Below are 18166 nucleotides of genomic sequence, written 5' to 3'. Positions count from 1 at the left end.
GCACAAGCAGCAGACACTGCTATTTTTTTTTTGGAAACTGCAAGAAGAGGAATCGCCTAAATCCGGAAGAAAATTATCACCCTGGGCCTTCAACATTTCTTGGTCTACACAGCCCAGTTGAAACTGACAGACAAATGGATGAAGTGTGATGGGTAGGCTATCTCCACTTTTCCGTGTGAAACGACGCTGTATAATGTCTGGTGTTCTTCGTTTATATTAGTTAACGGTGGCTACGTGTAATTTTTGTGTTACATTTATGTTTATGCCAGGTGGTTCGCTATGGATAACTCCAAACGTTAAAGTTTGTATTAGTAATTTATAGCAAGGTTGTTTTGAACTTGAATTCGCACTTGACGAGGCAATGTATTTTCGCTTGTTTTCTTTCTCGAAATACGTTGTGATCAGTAGTTTATTTTAGCCATACTGGTTTAGCATTACTAGCTGCCAGTAATGTCAAATTACTAACATTATTTACATTCATTTTGAATCTGTGCCATTTGCATGGTTTCTGGATTAAGTTTGTAGTCATCATTCGTTTCAGCAGGGTAAATAGCCTGTTGCTGAAATTTTTGGCATTTATATGTTGTGTTAGGCCATAACCATATGAGGAACAGTAGCTGCTGTTGGCAACACTATTTCACAAATTAAGTTTTTACGGGCAGTATCACATGTCTGGGTTATCTTGCCTCTTTCGTGGGAAAACTGGCATCAGTACAACACTGCCTACGTGAGTTATAAGGGGCGACATAGCTCAGGAGGTAAGACCGATTGTCTGGCAGTCGGAGGGTTGCCGGTTCAAACCCCACCCTGGGCATGTCGAAGTGTCCTTGAGCAAGACACCTAACCCCTAACTGCTCTGGCGAATGAGAGGCATCAATTGTAAAGCGCTTTGGATAAAAGCGCTATATAAATGCAGTCCATTTAAATGATTTGGAAATGGCTGACGGGTATAGACAGCTACTTTAATAATATGTATGCAGTATGAGTGCCATTTATATAAATTTTCAGATTTTGCTAATTTATTCAGAAAATATTGAGCCTAGCACTGTGAAATTTTATTCCAAACAGTTTTGGCATGGAAATAGTTAGCTGTTCCAATTACATTCATAATTTATACATGTCAGATACAATTAAAACCAAGGTATGCACCCCGATATTACATTCATACCACCGAGTCCATATGATTGTATTGAGTGCTGAATAATTGTAATAGTAAATGGAAATGTCCTATAATGCGCATATGCAGGTTTTTAACGACGCATACTAATGCTGATCAAAGAAATGCATTTCCATTGGTAACGTGTAATCCCTCAGAGATTAGCTATGATGCGCGTGGCTTTATTCATGAAAAAATACTGTACCCACAGGCATCTTACCATGAATTTAGCTAGTTGTGGTAACATCCAAAAAGATGAAGAAATCTACTTTTACTTTTTTCTTAACACCCAGGCAAGCTTTTACAAAGCGAATAGCTGACCACAGACCATTAGCTAAACACCAGACTAACTTACAAAGTCAAACATGTTGATGAGTAATGTTAGCATTTATTAAAGAAATGAAACCGCATTTAAAATGCCTAAGTTTTCCCCAAAATTACACTACACGTAGATGGCTTTCAACACCATCTAGTGTCCCTAATCTCCCAATCTGATGCTCCCTCCGTGACCTCTCTGGGTACCAGTCCTCTTGTTTTTTCTTTTTAGACAGCAGTTTGTAAACGTATAACTGCAAAAAAGCATGTTGTTTGTTCTGGCAACTCCGAGGCTGTATAACTCTTAACGACTGCTGCATGTATACAGACGGGGACATCATGTTTTTTGGTCACATAGCATCCAGTTCCTGCTAGAATACACTTCAAAATTCATACTAACTTTTCAAGGACAGCTAATTTTCAGAATGATTTGTATGTATGATTTGGTTTGTTGCAACAGCTGTAAATGGAAAAAAAGGTAAAATAGAAAATATGGGGTCGTTTTATCCATCGTGAAGTGCAAGTGAAATCCGCTAACTTTCATAACTTTCAAATTGTTTATTGTCCGTCTTCTCTGCTGGATGTCCGCAGTTCGAAATTAAGACTACGTAAGTACAAACATAAAACTCTTTGTTATTACAGATGGTGGGAAAGTTCCCTGGGTTCATTTGCATGAATCATGGGAGCGAGGTCGTTTGCGGTGCGGAGGCAGGCCTTCTCCAGTCGCGGTTTAATGAACCGAGGCGCAGCACCTGCGACCCACTGAGCCGGAGCGCTGACCGCTGGAGGAGCAGCTGAGAGTTTTGGGCCTGGGGATTTCATTAGGGCCAAGTTCATTAAGGAAATGGATCAGGACCCTCCATTCTCTTGCATTATATGAGGTGAGTAAGTATTCTGTGCCCACTCCCCTGACTACATTTCTTTCAGTTTCTTTTAATCTCACATTTGTTGCTCACAAATTAATCCTCGTGATCATCCTAATTTTGCCTTCCTCTCTGAGCTCTTAAATCCATTGATTTAGAGGAGGGATTAGTTTTAGCTGCATGTAAGTGTGTGTGTGTGTGCACGCGCGCAAATTATTAAAGGTGTAGCATGTAAGCTCAGAGAAATGAGCAACAGAAGCTAGATTTAAAAACAAAACAAACAAAAAAAATTCCACACCGTCCCCTCAGCTCTCCCTCCAAACAGGCATGCACATTTTCTGACATCTGAATACTGACATTTTCTATCATTATCAATCAGAAGACACTATGGCCAATTTAATATAAATCTATGTTTAGCCAATGTCAAAGATGTACATTTTTGGCTGTTTTAGGGTTTCATCTTTTTTTAGCAGAAAAATATCTTGGCTTTCATAATCTGTATGTCTTAATGCCAAATCCAATGTAAAAATACAGTTTTGAACATAAGATGACAGCACCAGAGTTGTGCGTCTGTTTGAAGCTAACATAAGCCAACTTATTCTCACCACTCACACAATCGCCTCAGCTGCTTTCGCAGCTACAAGCAAACGAGTTTCATCTGATTTTACTTTGCTTTCTGTATGTCTTCATGTCAAATTTAGTATAAAATATAGTTTTAAGGTTTTAAACGTAAGATAGCACCAGAGTATTGTTCGACTACTACTACTGTTTGTCACCAGTCAAATGTATCGGCTGCTTTATGTCTTGGCTTTCATGATCTGTATGTCTCAATATCAAATTCAGTACAAAATATAGTTTCAAAGATTTTGAACATAAGATGACAAGGTAGCACTGGAGTTTCGCATCGTTTTGAGGCTAGCTAGCATGTCAACAGTCACCAATCACATCACATCAGCTGCTTTTGAGGCTACAAGATAGTATATTGGAGTTCATCTGATCTTAGTAAAAAAACAATTTTTTTCTTTCATTATCTGTATGTCTTAATATTAAATTCAGAGTAAAAATATGGTTTTAAATGTAAGATGGCAAGGTAGTACTGGAGTTTTGCTTCGTTTGCAGGTCTAGCATTTGCACTCTGCAGTAACGTTACCTCTGCTCTTTTGTAGCTCCCCACGCCCTGTCTGTTCTGGCAGCACTGTGAACATGTAACATTGCAGGCAGGGCAGAGGGCTGTCCTGATTGGTTGTTAAGATTCAGGCACTGTGAAATTTGCAGTGGCCAATTTCAGAGGCTGGGGCAGTCAGAGTTCTTAGGCCTTTTAATTTATTGATATCTGTTGGGATATGAAGGAAATTTGACCATATATATGCTCTACAACAAACTTGCATACTGCACCTTGAAACAGATGTTCAAATATAAAGTGCTTGATAGCAAACTGTGATTGTTAGACAGGATTCATCACACCGTGGCCTGGGAATACCATGATGTTGCAATCTCCTGATAGGCTCAATCGTGATCTCGTCTCATTGTGATCTCATCGCGGATTGAATCTTTAGCTTCCATCAATAAGAATTTGTATGAAATGCAAGCTTGCTAAAGCCAGAAATACCACATGTTGTTTTGCAAACAAAATTAATCAAAATAAAGAAATCTTTCTGTAGTTAGGCTACCTTCTTGGTGTACATTCTCTGGGTGAAATGTTTTACTTCTCCTGCAGACTTTATTTTTAAATTCATGAGAGACCAGTTTTATGGGGAAAAAGAAATTCTGCCTAGTTCAAGAAGCTCATCTTACAGGGCAAAATTACTCTCACTTTCACATTTGAGGAATTGTTCTTTGGGTGATAGCTTCCTATTAAAGTCATGTGCATTTAGATTAGCAAAATGTTTTATTCCGCATGAAATGGCTGAAAAAAGTATATAGTTTATAGTCAAGCATATATAAAACATGAATATTTAATAAAACTACACATACATACATACATACATATCAATATTTTTATAAGGAATTATGAGTAGGCCATAAAATGAATGACAAAAAGGTAAAAAAAAAAAAATACTCTGACAAATCTAAATTTTACATTCCAGTCATATGATGCACAGTAAAATTATATTCCTTCAGTAAATCTTGTTAAATAAGACCTACAGACAGAGAGAGAGAGAGCAGGAGAGAAAGAAAAAGAGAGTTAGCATGTGAGAGAAAGAGAGCCAGAGAGAAAGAGAGAGTGAGACAGAGCAAGGGGGGGGGGTATTTTTTAAATTAAAATCTGGCCTAATGGATAATTGGTGAGGTCTGTGAAGCATTTTGACTCATGATTATGATAATATGGGAGACAATCTGGCCAAATGGGAACAGCAAAGCTGCCCACGCCAGATTTCCCCTGCTATTCACAGCCTGTTAGGGAAACAAGTGGAGTCCAGTGGGAAACAACGTACGTCTAAAAGGAAACTTGGATTGAATTCATTATGGCTTTGTGTGCTTAACCCCTGTATTCACTGAATTTTATTTTATTTTTTTCTGACATGGCAACTTCCCCTGTTATTGAACAGACCCGTCAGTGAGTGGGTGGGTCACCACTGTTTCAGCTGTTGCCACAAAAAGCCAATACAGTACACATTGTAAGTCCCAGATATGGCTGTTGTGCATAAGGTGCTGAATATTCTCCTGCAGGTTTAGTTTGTTGGTCAAACATAACAGCAGTTATGTTTGTTTAATTATTGAAAATTCTAATTTTGGTTATTGTGTGACCATATAGCCTGTCAGTGCCAAAATCATTTGGTGGACCTATAGTTAGCTATACCGTCTACCAATGTGGCAAGAATCACTGATGGGCATTTGCTAAAAATGACAAAGGAGTAAAATGTGGAGATTGGTCACTGCAGCTAGCTTGAATCTTGATCTCTACAAACAAACATTCTTCTTTGTGAATTGTTTAAATTATGAAGCTCTATCTAATTAGTCGAGGAGGAGAATTTTGAAGGGTTTGTAAAATAAATTAGTAAATAAATATTGTGGAAAATCTGATTTGGTGGACTTTTCATGGCTTCTTTGGAATTATTTTTTTTCTTTGTGAAAAGATTGATCTACTGACATTTGACAAACAGGGCAGCAGTAATAACATTTTGAAAATTGCAGCACTAAACTGCCTGCAATAGCACCAACAGGGGTGAGATTTGCTCTGTGAAATTTTCATCAAAATTGACCTGGTGGTTTTGCTGGAAGTGATAAAATGGTGGAAGACATAATAAAAGCAGCAATACAATAGGCAAGTGCAACAGGACACCTGTGGCGCTAGGCCTCTAACAAAGCTACAAAAGCCAAACTTCTGATCTTTTGAGATAAATCCACTGTGGATGAAAGTTTTCCTGGGAGGTGCTTAAGGGTTTGGCAGGGCACGTATTGTTACAATTTCGGCTCATAAATTCTGATGGAACATTGGAGTGTGACCTCTTGTAAGGAGAAAGGCCAAACTAAATAAAAGAAAGCAGAACATGGAAAATGTGGTCGGAGCATAGATTTGAGGGAGGGGGTGCAGATAGCACTGCTAGGAAAGATGGGCCTTTTCTGTGAAGAGAGAGAAAAAGATTGTTGCTCAGCTAAACGACCCTCCTGGCAAATGGATCTCATTTTAAATTACCCACTAACACAAGAGCAATGATAATACATTGTCTTTTTAAAGCAAGGCAATATAACTTAATGAGACTGCTGTTTTTTTCTCCTCTCTTCACTGTGCTGAGCCATTTTTGGATTCCTAATTAATAGTTTATGCATTTACTTTCTCCGTGAATTCTGTTGCTCTTTATGCAATTAAAATGAGCATTTTTGAGGAGAAAGTGCATACTTGTGTGACTCTTTTAATTCAATCAATTTTCCACCCAAAAAAAGAGGGAAACTTAAAACAAAAAGAGAGAAACTTAAAAAAAATAACGGGGTTTTTGAGGTTATGGAGTAATGAAAATCAAGTGAAACTAAGAAGTGTTGATGCACCTCTTCTCACCAGCAGGCAGTGCTTTTTGCAGTATCCCAGAGTAAAAAAAACAAAAACAATGCATAGGTAATAAGTAAGAACTGATATTGAATGTCACAGATTTTTACAATCAGTGTGATTTTCAATATTACTGACATTGATTAGGTTTTTTTAAATAGTATTTTTTGGAACTTTTTTCATGCTGAAAAATGCCATTATTTTTAATGAATGACACATTACATCCTTAATTTTGTTTCTGGTTGATGAATGTGAAAAGAATACAGTTTTTTTTTTCTTATCTGAAAAAAAAATGAATCTAATAAACCAGCTGTAAATCATTGCTATTCACTGTTCTTTTTCTGTTAGAAACGTAATGTGTTTATAAGCACTTCACAGTGAATGGAGGAATTCAGCTTGTCCTTGTCAGGATGACCTTTTTAATACATTACACCATTCCATGTAAAACTATCAGTTTAGGTGGAGCAGCAAGGATTTATGTATCCAATTGAACAAAGAGTTAATTAGGAGACCAGATTCAGAGATACAGCTTTGGAATTTGAACAGAACACCAGGTTCAGCACCCATTCTCTTTGGATAAGTGCTATTGAATCTTTAATGACCACAGTGAGTCAGGATCTGTTTTAATTCTTTTTAACAGCACAGAACAATGTTCCCTGACCTGCAGCTTTGGAATTAATACAAGCCATTGGTTCACAAACATCACTTTTAAAAGCAACTTGATTTTCCCTGGATGTCTCACATTTTTAAGGACAGCTCCCTGGAGGCAGGGGAAGGCTAGAGATTGAAATCGGTGCTGGTATACACTCTAGAACTTGGGTGCCATCTTGAACTGACAAGTCAGACTCCAAAATCACATGATCATGGCCGGAAAAGATTGATCACATGGTGACTGAATACAGTACATCACTTCCTGTACTTCCTTTAGGTGCCTATAAATGTGTCGGCTGTGATGCTGCTCTTTCTCTTCGCGGCTGCTCGCCAGGCTGGGTAGATGATGTACTCATGGCACGGTCTCTAACGTCTAACCCCACGGGGGAAAGAGAGCAAACTAAGGCCTGCAGCTTCCAGTTGCCATATCAGCTCCCTGAAAGGAAGGAAGAACCTTTTGCCGTATACAAGGAAGACTACGCTGCAAACAGGCTCTACAGACGGCACAAAAGAGATCCCGAGACACTGCCCAAGCCAGAGGTCCTTTGGAAAAACCAGCCACACGACCGATCACACAGACCCATCTGTGCTCCAATAGTAACACTGACAAACACCCGGGCATTAGCTTGGGAAACTTCTGTTTGTTCCTTATTTTCACTGAAGTATGTTATCTATTGTATTTAATGTTGTATTTAGAGCATATCACATCGCTGGCTAGTTAGCTACATCCACCTAGTCATCACTAACATATATAAACTATCTGAAGACAGACACATTTATACAAAAATGCAAAGTTACTCGCACATACAAAGCACTGTGAATAAGTCATTAATTCAAAGTTGCAAAATCTAGGTCTGCCATTAGCTCACACGTGAAATGTGCTGTATTCCAAAGCAGTGCTAACCAGTGTTTCCTAAATTATCTCATGTAACTTGGCCCTGTGTTTTTTCATCTTTTCATTTGAAGACAATGTGGTCATTCATACCCAATGGCAGGCCTACATTTTACATTTTGCAAGTTTGCGTACTGCCTTATAAACAGTGCTTTGTATGTGTGAGTAACTTGTCATTTTTGTATGTGGAAAACGTTTTTATTCTGATAATTTATTTTTGTTCAGTGATAACAGTAATGCATATGATCATGAATTGTTAGGCCAATTGCAGTTCTCAATTTTTTTAAAGCCAAGTTAGCCGATTCTGATTAGCAGATTTTTAAAGTTTTTTTTTTCTTTTTCTTTTTTTTTCCTCGCAACTGGTTACAAACTTAAGATTTTTTTATTTGCTCTGTAGGTTACTTATACATTCAGATACTTTTCATTATTGTTATTAACGGGTAGGTGACAAATGGGATGGAAACCAACTTAAAAAAATTTAATTACTTTAGTAAGAGAATTGGATACTATAGTATATTATAACTTTTAACTTTCAGTAAATGTAGTTGGTCACCAAAAATATTCTGTCTGACCATTTTTATGAAGTTTTTCTCTCAACACCGTGTATAAATTGCCATGCGGTGTGACATCACATTTGACCTAAAAATATGAAAAATGCTAATTTAATTTTGATAACAGATAATACCCACTGTAATTTAAGGTACTTTTTTCTGTGTTATCACAAATAATTTACAAATGTTTTGAATTTGTGTCATTCTCATCTCTTTTGTTGACATGGCAACGTTTTTTTCCCAGAGTTGTTGTAATTTATTCAAATCTTGAAGAAAATGCCTCTGACTATTCAGACAATACGATAATGCAATGTTTTGATCAGTAATTGAAGAGTATAGTAATTTAAGCTTGACAGAGCATTGTTTTCCCCCATTCTATTAGTGTCACACGGTGAACATAATGTCACACGGCAGGACAGGAGACAAGACAAAATACAATTTCTTGGTGGGATTTTATCAAAAATGATTTCATCACAACATAAAACAATATAATTCATGTGGGTTTCTTAACTTCCAAACAGTTGATATAAGGTGCATTTCAAATATGAATAATTATTAGTAAAAACAAAGAACAATTAACTCAACATTGCAGTTATCAAAACATAATGAACAAGTAAGAGTCAACATTTTGGTTAACAACCAAAACACTCTCTCTCCCCATTCCCCCTCTCCTGCTCCCCCTCCTGTCATTTAGACTTTATTAAACATCAGCCAATCGAAGTTCGTCAGTTTGGCGGCTGAGGACGTGGGCTCTGGCTCTGAAATTACTCCGACAATGTATCGCCAAGAGTAACATATACAGTCCTGCTTTTCTGGCTTGTGAAATGCATTCCTTTGGCCCACACATGGCTTGTTTAACAATTACAAATCTTCCCACTTTACGGTTTTGTTCATCACTTGAGTCTAGATGAGTGGGAGTTGAGGCGATTAGTGCATCTTCATCTCTCAAAGTAACTTTTCTTACATTGAAGCAGTTGCAGATCCTTGGATACTGACAGAAGCAACTGACCTCTGTGGAAAAGTGCTCCAGGTGTTGTTGTAAACACCTGGTGTGTACTCAGGATTACACAGACTGCATGCAGGGATGGAGGGAGTAATCGTAGTTGTTTATTGAGAGGGAGTCATCAAACCTCTGAATGCCCGACTCTTCAATCCATATGACTTGAATGTTTGGCAGATTTTCTTGGTGCACGGCAAGTCATACAGATCCTTGGGAGACTGCAGATCTTTTCCCTTGGACCAACTGATCTGCCATCCTTTTCACACAGCCACCAGCCACATCTGGTGCACCTTGTCTGTGGGCTCTCTCAAAGTAGTTCTATGTGATACTTTAAAACCCCCAGGTAAATGGCACTGTACTCATCAGATTGCAATTGCTTTTGTTTCGATATTGAGTCACTGGACCATCACTGACTACAAGCGATGTGGTGAATTGTGTGCCATGTCTCTTTCATGTCCTCAGTCACTGGTTTGATACTGCATGCCTGTTATGCCTTATAAACCTTGAAATGGTGGCATAGCTTTGAGAGCCATTGTTGGCGTAGGCTGCTGCTGTGTGGATGGTAGCTTGCAGCTTGTTTCCACCAAAGTGGAAAGGCTGTATTTCAGAACTAAGCTCACAGGCATAGTTTTCAGGGAAATCAATATATAGGACTGTGTCATTCTCCTGCAGTTTCCCCTTTATCCCCTCCCTGATTTTCTGTGGTTGATGAAGCCAGTTAAATTGATGGCCTGCTATTGCCTCCAGTTGACGGTGAAATTCTTCAACGAGTTGCTCCACATTTCCACTGACCCGCCCTCTTCACCCGGTTTTTATACACTTTGTCACCTACAGTCACCTCCTCCTTCTGTCACTGCTTCCACTTTGCAGACTCGCTTGGGTTATGTGCACTAAGCTGCACTTAATCAAAGCAGCAGTTTGTACATTGCCTATACATGCTGGTTTCCTCTTCTGTGTTGCATGCAATGTCAGACACCAGTGTGGATATGCTTTTTGTTGGGAGTAAGCCTTTGTGAACTAAACAGTAAATCAGCTGGTGCATGTTTTTGTGTTGATTACATGCACAGGCGTTCCTGTCACTCGCTTTCGGCTGAGTGATATAAGGGGGCCTGTATGTAACAAACTGTAGGTAGGACATGCAGTGTTTCAAAGTGCACTCCTGGCTATTGTCAGAGTGAACCTCCAACCATTTTTTTCTCAGAACACAATGTGGCATCTTGTTTTTTCTTTCTACCGTGTCCTTCTTTCCAGCTAAGAATCTGCTGTTCTAATCTCTTGACAGAAAAGCTATGACGTCTTTTTTCTTTCGCAGCTTTTTTTGGATGTTGGCCACCTGAACTTTTCACTGACCAAATTCTGCCAAATTTAAGAAAAACTTTAGAATTTTCAGTCTAGCGGCTTTTTTTTCATTGAGCTTCTAGCTTTGCTTCAAGCATTTTATTTTTCTTCTCCAACTTTGGCCCTGAACTTCTTTTGACAATCCTTCTTTGGTTGTTTCGTAGTGGGTCTCGGAGTTGAAGTTGAGCTTCATCATCAGAGAGGCCTATGTTCTTGGGAGTCGGCGGGGTTAGATATAAATTTGCATTCAGATCCTGCTCCCTGTTTCTGCATCTGCATCTTCTGAAGCCCTCCATTTTTCACAGAGCTGTTTGCGCTTTTCTTTGGTCATTAGTTTTACCCTGTGATTTTTGCTTATTCCACTGGCCTTTTTTTCACAATATCTGTTAATAAATCAAGTAAAGTATTCAAGTATTCTTCTGTCATCCACTACAGTGGTCTTCCGTGATCTACAAGGTCGTTTGCTGAGCTTGCCAGTGCATTCTTGCTTCTTAACAATGTATCAAACAGTTGCTTTTTGACACACACACACACACACACACACACACACACAATGTTTGACACACTCAATGTTTATTCAGTCTCATGATGGCATGCATTACTGGCATTGACACTTTTTTGGTCCTCATGTTGAGTGACAGCGGCACAATACCTCAAATGCAAATGCCACACCTAGAATCAACTTTAGACCTTTTGTTAGCTTTCTTGTGCATGAACCAATGATGTAACAACACAGAGATGAAGAAACAGCTGAGCAGCCAACTGTCCAATTACTTATGGTGTCATAAAATGGGATGACTATGTATGAAAAGGGTTGTAATTCCTATGCAGATCATATAAAAATATAAATCTTGCATTACCAATTGTAATTTTCATTTTATTTTTTACATGCATGCACATTGTTTTATGATATAGCAGACATTCAGAAAATTATGGAATTAAGAAAATTTCTAACAACCCCCTATGCTATTACCTCAAAAGGTTGTCTCAATAGATGTAAGGCCGGAAATACACCCTACGCAGGTACGTGAACGCAAATGACAGCGCCAGGCTGACGCACTGCAAATGCTCGCCCTCGTTGCGCATACTCAACGTGTGTTGTTATGTCCATTTGGAGGTAATAAACCAGAGTCCTCAAGGGGGCGATCCAAGGCCAGTTGTGAAAGATAAGCAGAAAAAAGCAGAAATCGAAGAAGACTGCTTCATCTTGTTTTCATCTGGTATAATGCCCCTCGCTGCAACACTAGAAACTGCAGCTTGCACTTGCGTTAAGAATTTCAGGTGACACATTTTAGGCCTAAAACATACCATATGTAAGTATGCGAATGCAGATGCTCTGAGCTAAGCAAAGCCGGTTTCACGCATCGTTACGTTCTGCCACAGAGGCTGTAATGGTACTGTGGCCAAATCTAAACCCGAACTGATATGAATACAACATGTTATATTCAAGCAGAAAATGCTTTAATTGCATATTTACCAAGAATTCAAAGATTTATGCCAAGGCTGAAAGCTCTCCGTTCTGCCTTCATCCCTTCACCACATCTCCCTTCATCCCTTTAACTATATTCAATATGCAGGTTTTATTGCTTACAAAACCTATATGTAACACCAAATACATTAAGACATAAATATACATTATAATACACACACAATATAGTAACACCAAATACATTAGGAACATAGCACATTCATATTGACTACATGCATAAACATGCTCTCTCTCTCTCTCACTCACTCACTCACTCACTCACTCACTCACTCACACACACACACACACACACACACACACATACCCATGCCTTATTGGCTGTTACATAGCTGGGCCACCTATCACTCTGAAGTGCTGGTCATGAGAGAGAGAGATTTATCTTCCAGACCAATAGACCCTCTCCCTTTATCACTCCCACCTCTACACCCACATGCACTCACTCACTCTTCTGTCCTCATACATTTCCCAGCATTTAATTAGCTGAATGGGTAATAAATTCAGATTTCCCCTTGTTATTTATTTATTAATTTATGTATATGAAGCCTACACTAAAGCGTTAGAGCCGCAGTTGTTTTTACGCAGTGGCATCAGGCTGCAGCTGATCTGCCCCATGTTAAATAAATGACAGATAATCACGCTGGCACATGACTGCTGGAATGTTCAGGACCCACATGCGGCATTCTCTTCATGGTTGACCCAGCTGTACCTATTAAGTATTTATACTTGTGTGAGTGTGTGTGTGTACATATGCAGTGCAGTCTATAGGTATTTGGACAGTGATAGAAATTTTGTTGTTCTGGCTCTGTATTAGAGTGCATTAGATTTCAAATTAAATAACGAGGTTATAGTGCAGACTGTCAGTTTTAATTTGTGGTTATTTAGCTACTTATTATACTTATGGTTATTATACTTATTGGGTGAACCATGTCGGAATTGGGAGCGCTTTTTATGCATAGTCTCCCCATTTCAGACACACTCATACTCATACATACACACACACATCCCTCCCAGGTGACTTTACTTAGATTTTCTACTCCAGTCACTCCGGTCAAGGTGGGCACCCCTGGCAGCAGTTTGGTTTCCATTGATAATTTTAAAATGCCTTGTAAATTGGTCCATCAGTGACAGTTATGTTCATGTCATTCATGCCCCAAATGCTTCTGTAGGCAAACCAAGCTGCTTCTGTAGGCAAGCTGCCAGTCACGAATTTTAGCAAAACATTCTGCTGAACTGCTTTACTTACATCATTTCAGTTTCTGGGACTGATTTGTTGTTTTTTGGGTTTGACACAACCTCCGTTACAGCTTATTTTATTTTATTTTTTCAATTTGTGCTGAAAGCGTAGCTCATTTTCTCAAAACTATGAACAAAAAAAATCTCAAAATAGTGAATCATTTTGGCAAACCAGCACCATGCCGAGCAAAACTTCTCGATAGGAAAGAGGAGCTGGCTGGGAGATAAAGATTCCATGAAATGAAGGTTTTCAGTGAAATAATTGTGGATCAAAGCAGCACGATGGAAGCTTATGTTGTCCCAAATGATGAGTACATGGGCTGCTCCAGGCTGCTTGGTTCTCTCTGCTCTGGAGGGATGAGTGTATTACAAAGTATGTCAAGGGAAGTAAGGAGGAGGGCTGTGTTCTATGCTCATTCTGGGATGATGCTGGACTCTATAGCCTTCCCAAACATTTCTCCAGTGTTCCAGGCCAGGGTCATGGCGGCCAATCAGTGTATCTGTCCCATCTAAAAATAGCTGTAATTCCTTAACCTGATATCAATGTGAGTACTCTCAAATTAAAGCTGACAGTCTGCACTTTAACCTCATCTTCACTGTTTCACTTCAAGTCCAATGTGTCTTTGTCACAATACTTCTGTATATACTTAACTAAACTTATATAGCCTATAGTATACTATCCTGTACCTTCACATTTGAAGTATGAGTAAAAATGTATGTAAGTAGACTTCAACTATGCTGAAATATATTTTTTTTCACAGGGGGTGGCCGTTTAGTCTGTAGTAAATTTATGATTACTGATTAAACAATTTAGGCAAGCAATGTTTGCATCTGTGAGGGCTGAGTATGTTCAACTGAAAATGTAGTCTAGCTTTTTGATTAGTCCTGTTTTCCATGTAAACACAAGAGATTTTATTTTTGAATATTGTGCACAATGAAGATAATTGTTTATTCTTTTATAATTTGAGAAAGTAATTTAAGTGAATGCAAGCTACCATTCTTTTTGTAGTTTTGCAGGAAGAGTATTTATTATTGATGAATTGGTTGAGGAAAACTTTGTGTTGGGTGGGGGAAGGAACTAGCTACCATATATCATAGCATATGGGATCCCTTTTTGAGCTCTCTTCCTCAGTGTCTTTCTGATATTCCGAATAATGGCAGGTCTGTTATTATATAATCTTCTCTGGCCCTTCAAACTTTGCCCTCCCATGTTAAAGAATGGGAAATGGGGAAAGAGAAGGACAAAGGGGAAAAGAGGAAAGGGAAAAGGAGTAAAAGAATAAAGTGCATGTGTGTCACGTCTCTGCGTTTATGTGTACACCTGTATCGGGACAGAACCTTACTCAGTCTCAAACCCAGTCCAGCTTGTGTTGCATCATGTAAGGCTGAATGAGGTGCCAACAAACTTATGACAAGGGATAAAGATAGCAACTCCATCTGTATTTGAGTATGTGTCTTTCAAACAGTCCCCATTTCCAATGTTGTTCTTTTTTAAATTTAGACTGAAATCCTTATATCTGCATTACTGGTGTATGTCAAAACTATCATTTTTGATAATGATAATGAAAAAACTATCCTGATGAAAGCTTGTGTTGTTTAATGTAAATCTGTGATTTATTTAATTCCAGTGTTGTGCTTAATTTAGAGGGGCTTAAAAACAATGGGATTTGGGAATCAGCAGTCCAGTGCTGCAGTATGGAATACGGACGATCTGACAATAACTTGGTATATCATATTAAAATGAATCCCAGTTTTAGGGCCTCATAAAGGTATGACGGGCGGCTGATTTATGTGTTTAAATATGATCTAAAAATGAAATTAATTGTAAAGTGTCTGTTTTAGTGTGTCTGTTTGTGTAGTTTTGTGGAATATATATTATATAGAATTGAGCACCCAAATGGTAGAGGCAAAGCTAAAAAAACAGGGCAATATTACTAAGGATTCTAAGGATTCGCAAGGCTTTTATAGACCTTAATGAGACAAAAAGTTTTTGTCCATATTTACTAAAGTGCCTCATCAGAGGTTTGCGCTGGTAAAATTAGAGAAAAGTGGCATCCCTAAAGTTTTCATGTTTGGATTAATGCATATGTATTTCAGGGCGTTCCAAGGTTGAACTGCAAAAATATGGGAGGAGAGAATGGAAATTTATGCAATTAGGCAAAGGTAATTGTATCTGTTTTGCAACATCTGGGACAAGCAGGTGTTAACTTCTTTCTGGCACTAGATCAGCATGGCACCAATTACCATTCTTAGGAGGAGACATCGTAAGCGTGGTGTGTTTGCGAAAGGAGAGAGTCTTTTAAAATCAAGTATCGGTTTTTGGCATGTCAGAGGACACTGTGGGAACAACCTACAGGCTGCCAAGTCATGCCGTATTCCAGTTACTGGATGAACTTGGATATGATCTGAAGCTATCTACCAAATGAAGCCGCGCCACCCCGCCAGCCACAGATCTCCTGTCCACGCTACGTTTCCTGGCTTCTGGCTCACTCCAGCGCACAGTTGTGACATTAGCTGCCATTTCGCAAGACCGTGTTTTTGAAAGTGCTGTCACTGGTGCTGCGCCTTGTTGCGTCAAAATGTCCCATCCCGTCACTTTTCTGAATAACCGAGAAACCCTGCTGGAAATCAAACAGGGATTTTATACCATCTCTAACTGCCTAAATATGCTAGGTACAAATGACTGCACACATGTTCAAGTGATACCTCCATCGGCAATTGAGCATGTCTACAGAAACAGAAAGCACACGCATTCTATCGAAGTCCAGGTTGTGCGTGACACCTATTTGAGAAGATGAGAGTCTATGTTGGAGATGGTTGGCTATCGGGTATGAAATGAAACGATGTGAAATATAAGAACTGTGCTCTGAAGTTTTTACTAATGAGACATGCTAACATTCTCTCTGCACATTTAAAAGTGACAGTGCCTATCCACTGATGACACGTGTCCAAAACCCAACTTCACACGGAACAGAGTACAAGGTGGAGCACATCCTCACCAGAAATGTGGTGGAATGCTTCCTTACGAGCCGATTTAGTTGTGTGGACTGTACTGGTGGAGCTTTCTTGTACAGCCCTAAGAAAGTGGCACAGGTGTTTGTTGTTTGTGGTCTGCTACATGCTGCACAATGTTGAGGTGCCAAACAGAATGGCAGTGGAACTATTTGAAGTAGAGAGAGAGAAAGAGAATGGGGCTCCTGAGCCTATGTCTATGGATGGGATTGAAGACAGAACCGCGTAGAAGATTTGCAATTTTTTCTCATGAGCATTGTTTGAGTTTCTCACCTTAGTTTTCACATTTAAACGAGTAGTTCACCCAAATTGGATAATTCCGTAAACTAGCCCTTCTGGTTCCGCTGCTTCGCTGTGGCTAATAATGGATTTAAGGGTCCAATTTCACTCTTAGAAGGGCCAGTTTGTGGAGGCTGCTACTCATCGACCACTATTACAGAATTATGCAATTTGGGTGAACCACCCCTTTAATGAATGATCTTATTATATTATATTATATCTTTTCTTTTCTGCGTCACCTGATTTCAGCGTTCATTGTCAATGTGCTTTTGTGTCACAGCGATCAGTGGCACACAACTGAATAGATTGCTTCCAGTGGTAATGGCACTGTCACAATGGAAAAGAAAACGAAGGCAGTAAAATCAAAGCAATGGCAATTACTGCCATTAAGTATCACATGCAGTCTTGATCAATGGCAAACAAAAGTGAACAGAGATGAATAAAGAGGAACACAGTAGCGTGTAATGCACTTATACCAGTGGTTTGTTCATGGCTAAGGCAGGATTTGTTTTTAATGTAATTTTTACAATAAAAGAAATTGATGAACCAAAACAATCGATTGATTGATTAGATCAGGTTAAGCGGCCGAAAAGCACCAGCCACTGCTGTAACACACTGAAACTCCTCACAACAAAATATCAATCGCATTGTTACCCTTGATCTTGCCTCTGTAACTGCTCTCATGCTAATTTATTCTTTTTCCTTTGCCAGCAGACACATTGCACATCATAAACTCAGCATGTGTGCTCCAGTATTGAGTACTGGAACTGCCGTTGTACTTGATTACTGGTAGCATCTTCGTTTTGTACTTTTTTCTGATCTGGCCTGCAAAAATCACGTAATGGTTTTGTTATCAATTTAATTTTTATTTCATAATTTCATTGACAACAATGTGAGAATCCACTATTTAATTGGCAAAGCACTCTTGGGTTATCTAGTTTTTAATAATTGTTATCAGTTTTGATGGCATCACAGTACTGTACTTCTGCAAGGAACAACTCTGTCCAGTGTGGAGTTCTCGGGGCATTGCTTTCTCAAATGCAAGTAAAATATTTTCCAGATAAACACACATCTAAATGGGATCTTAATTGAAAAAAAGAGAACATAATCGTTTCGCTGTGATCTAGGGAACCGTTCAGAAAAAAAGATCAAAACAAGCTTAAAAGATTGAGTCTGAATGTTTTTGTGGTGTGACAATGAGAGAAAAGAGAGGGGACGGGCAATGTTTATTGACTGCGGGTTGTGGGGAATACATTGATAATCGATGGTGATATAATATTGAAACTGTTAAACAGTGCTGAAATGCTACAGTGCAGTGAGGCCTCTTTTAGAGGACAGATAGGGAAATAAGCATGCCTGGTTAATCAGCTGGAAAGTAAATCTCCATGTTGAAATGAACCGG

The 18166-nt window shown here is 38.9% G+C and overlaps 1 long non-coding RNA gene across 1 annotated transcript in view; it reads left to right on the top strand.

The window, feature by feature from the left end:
• The first annotated feature begins 8 nt into the window (after positions 1 to 8).
• The window catches only part of LOC135261396 (uncharacterized), an 84828-nt gene continuing 66670 nt past the window's right edge, over positions 9 to 18166 (top strand). Inside the window, exons 1-2 of the long non-coding RNA XR_010331916.1 lie at positions 9 to 152; positions 2114 to 2352. This is a non-coding gene — a long non-coding RNA (uncharacterized LOC135261396). The remainder of the gene's footprint in view (positions 153 to 2113; positions 2353 to 18166) is intronic.

This window comes from Anguilla rostrata, chromosome 8 (assembly GCF_018555375.3).
Source record: "Anguilla rostrata isolate EN2019 chromosome 8, ASM1855537v3, whole genome shotgun sequence".
NCBI lineage: Eukaryota > Metazoa > Chordata > Actinopteri > Anguilliformes > Anguillidae > Anguilla > Anguilla rostrata.
The sequence above is the reverse complement of the archived record's forward strand: the minus strand, read 5'-3'. Positions and strand labels throughout refer to the sequence as shown.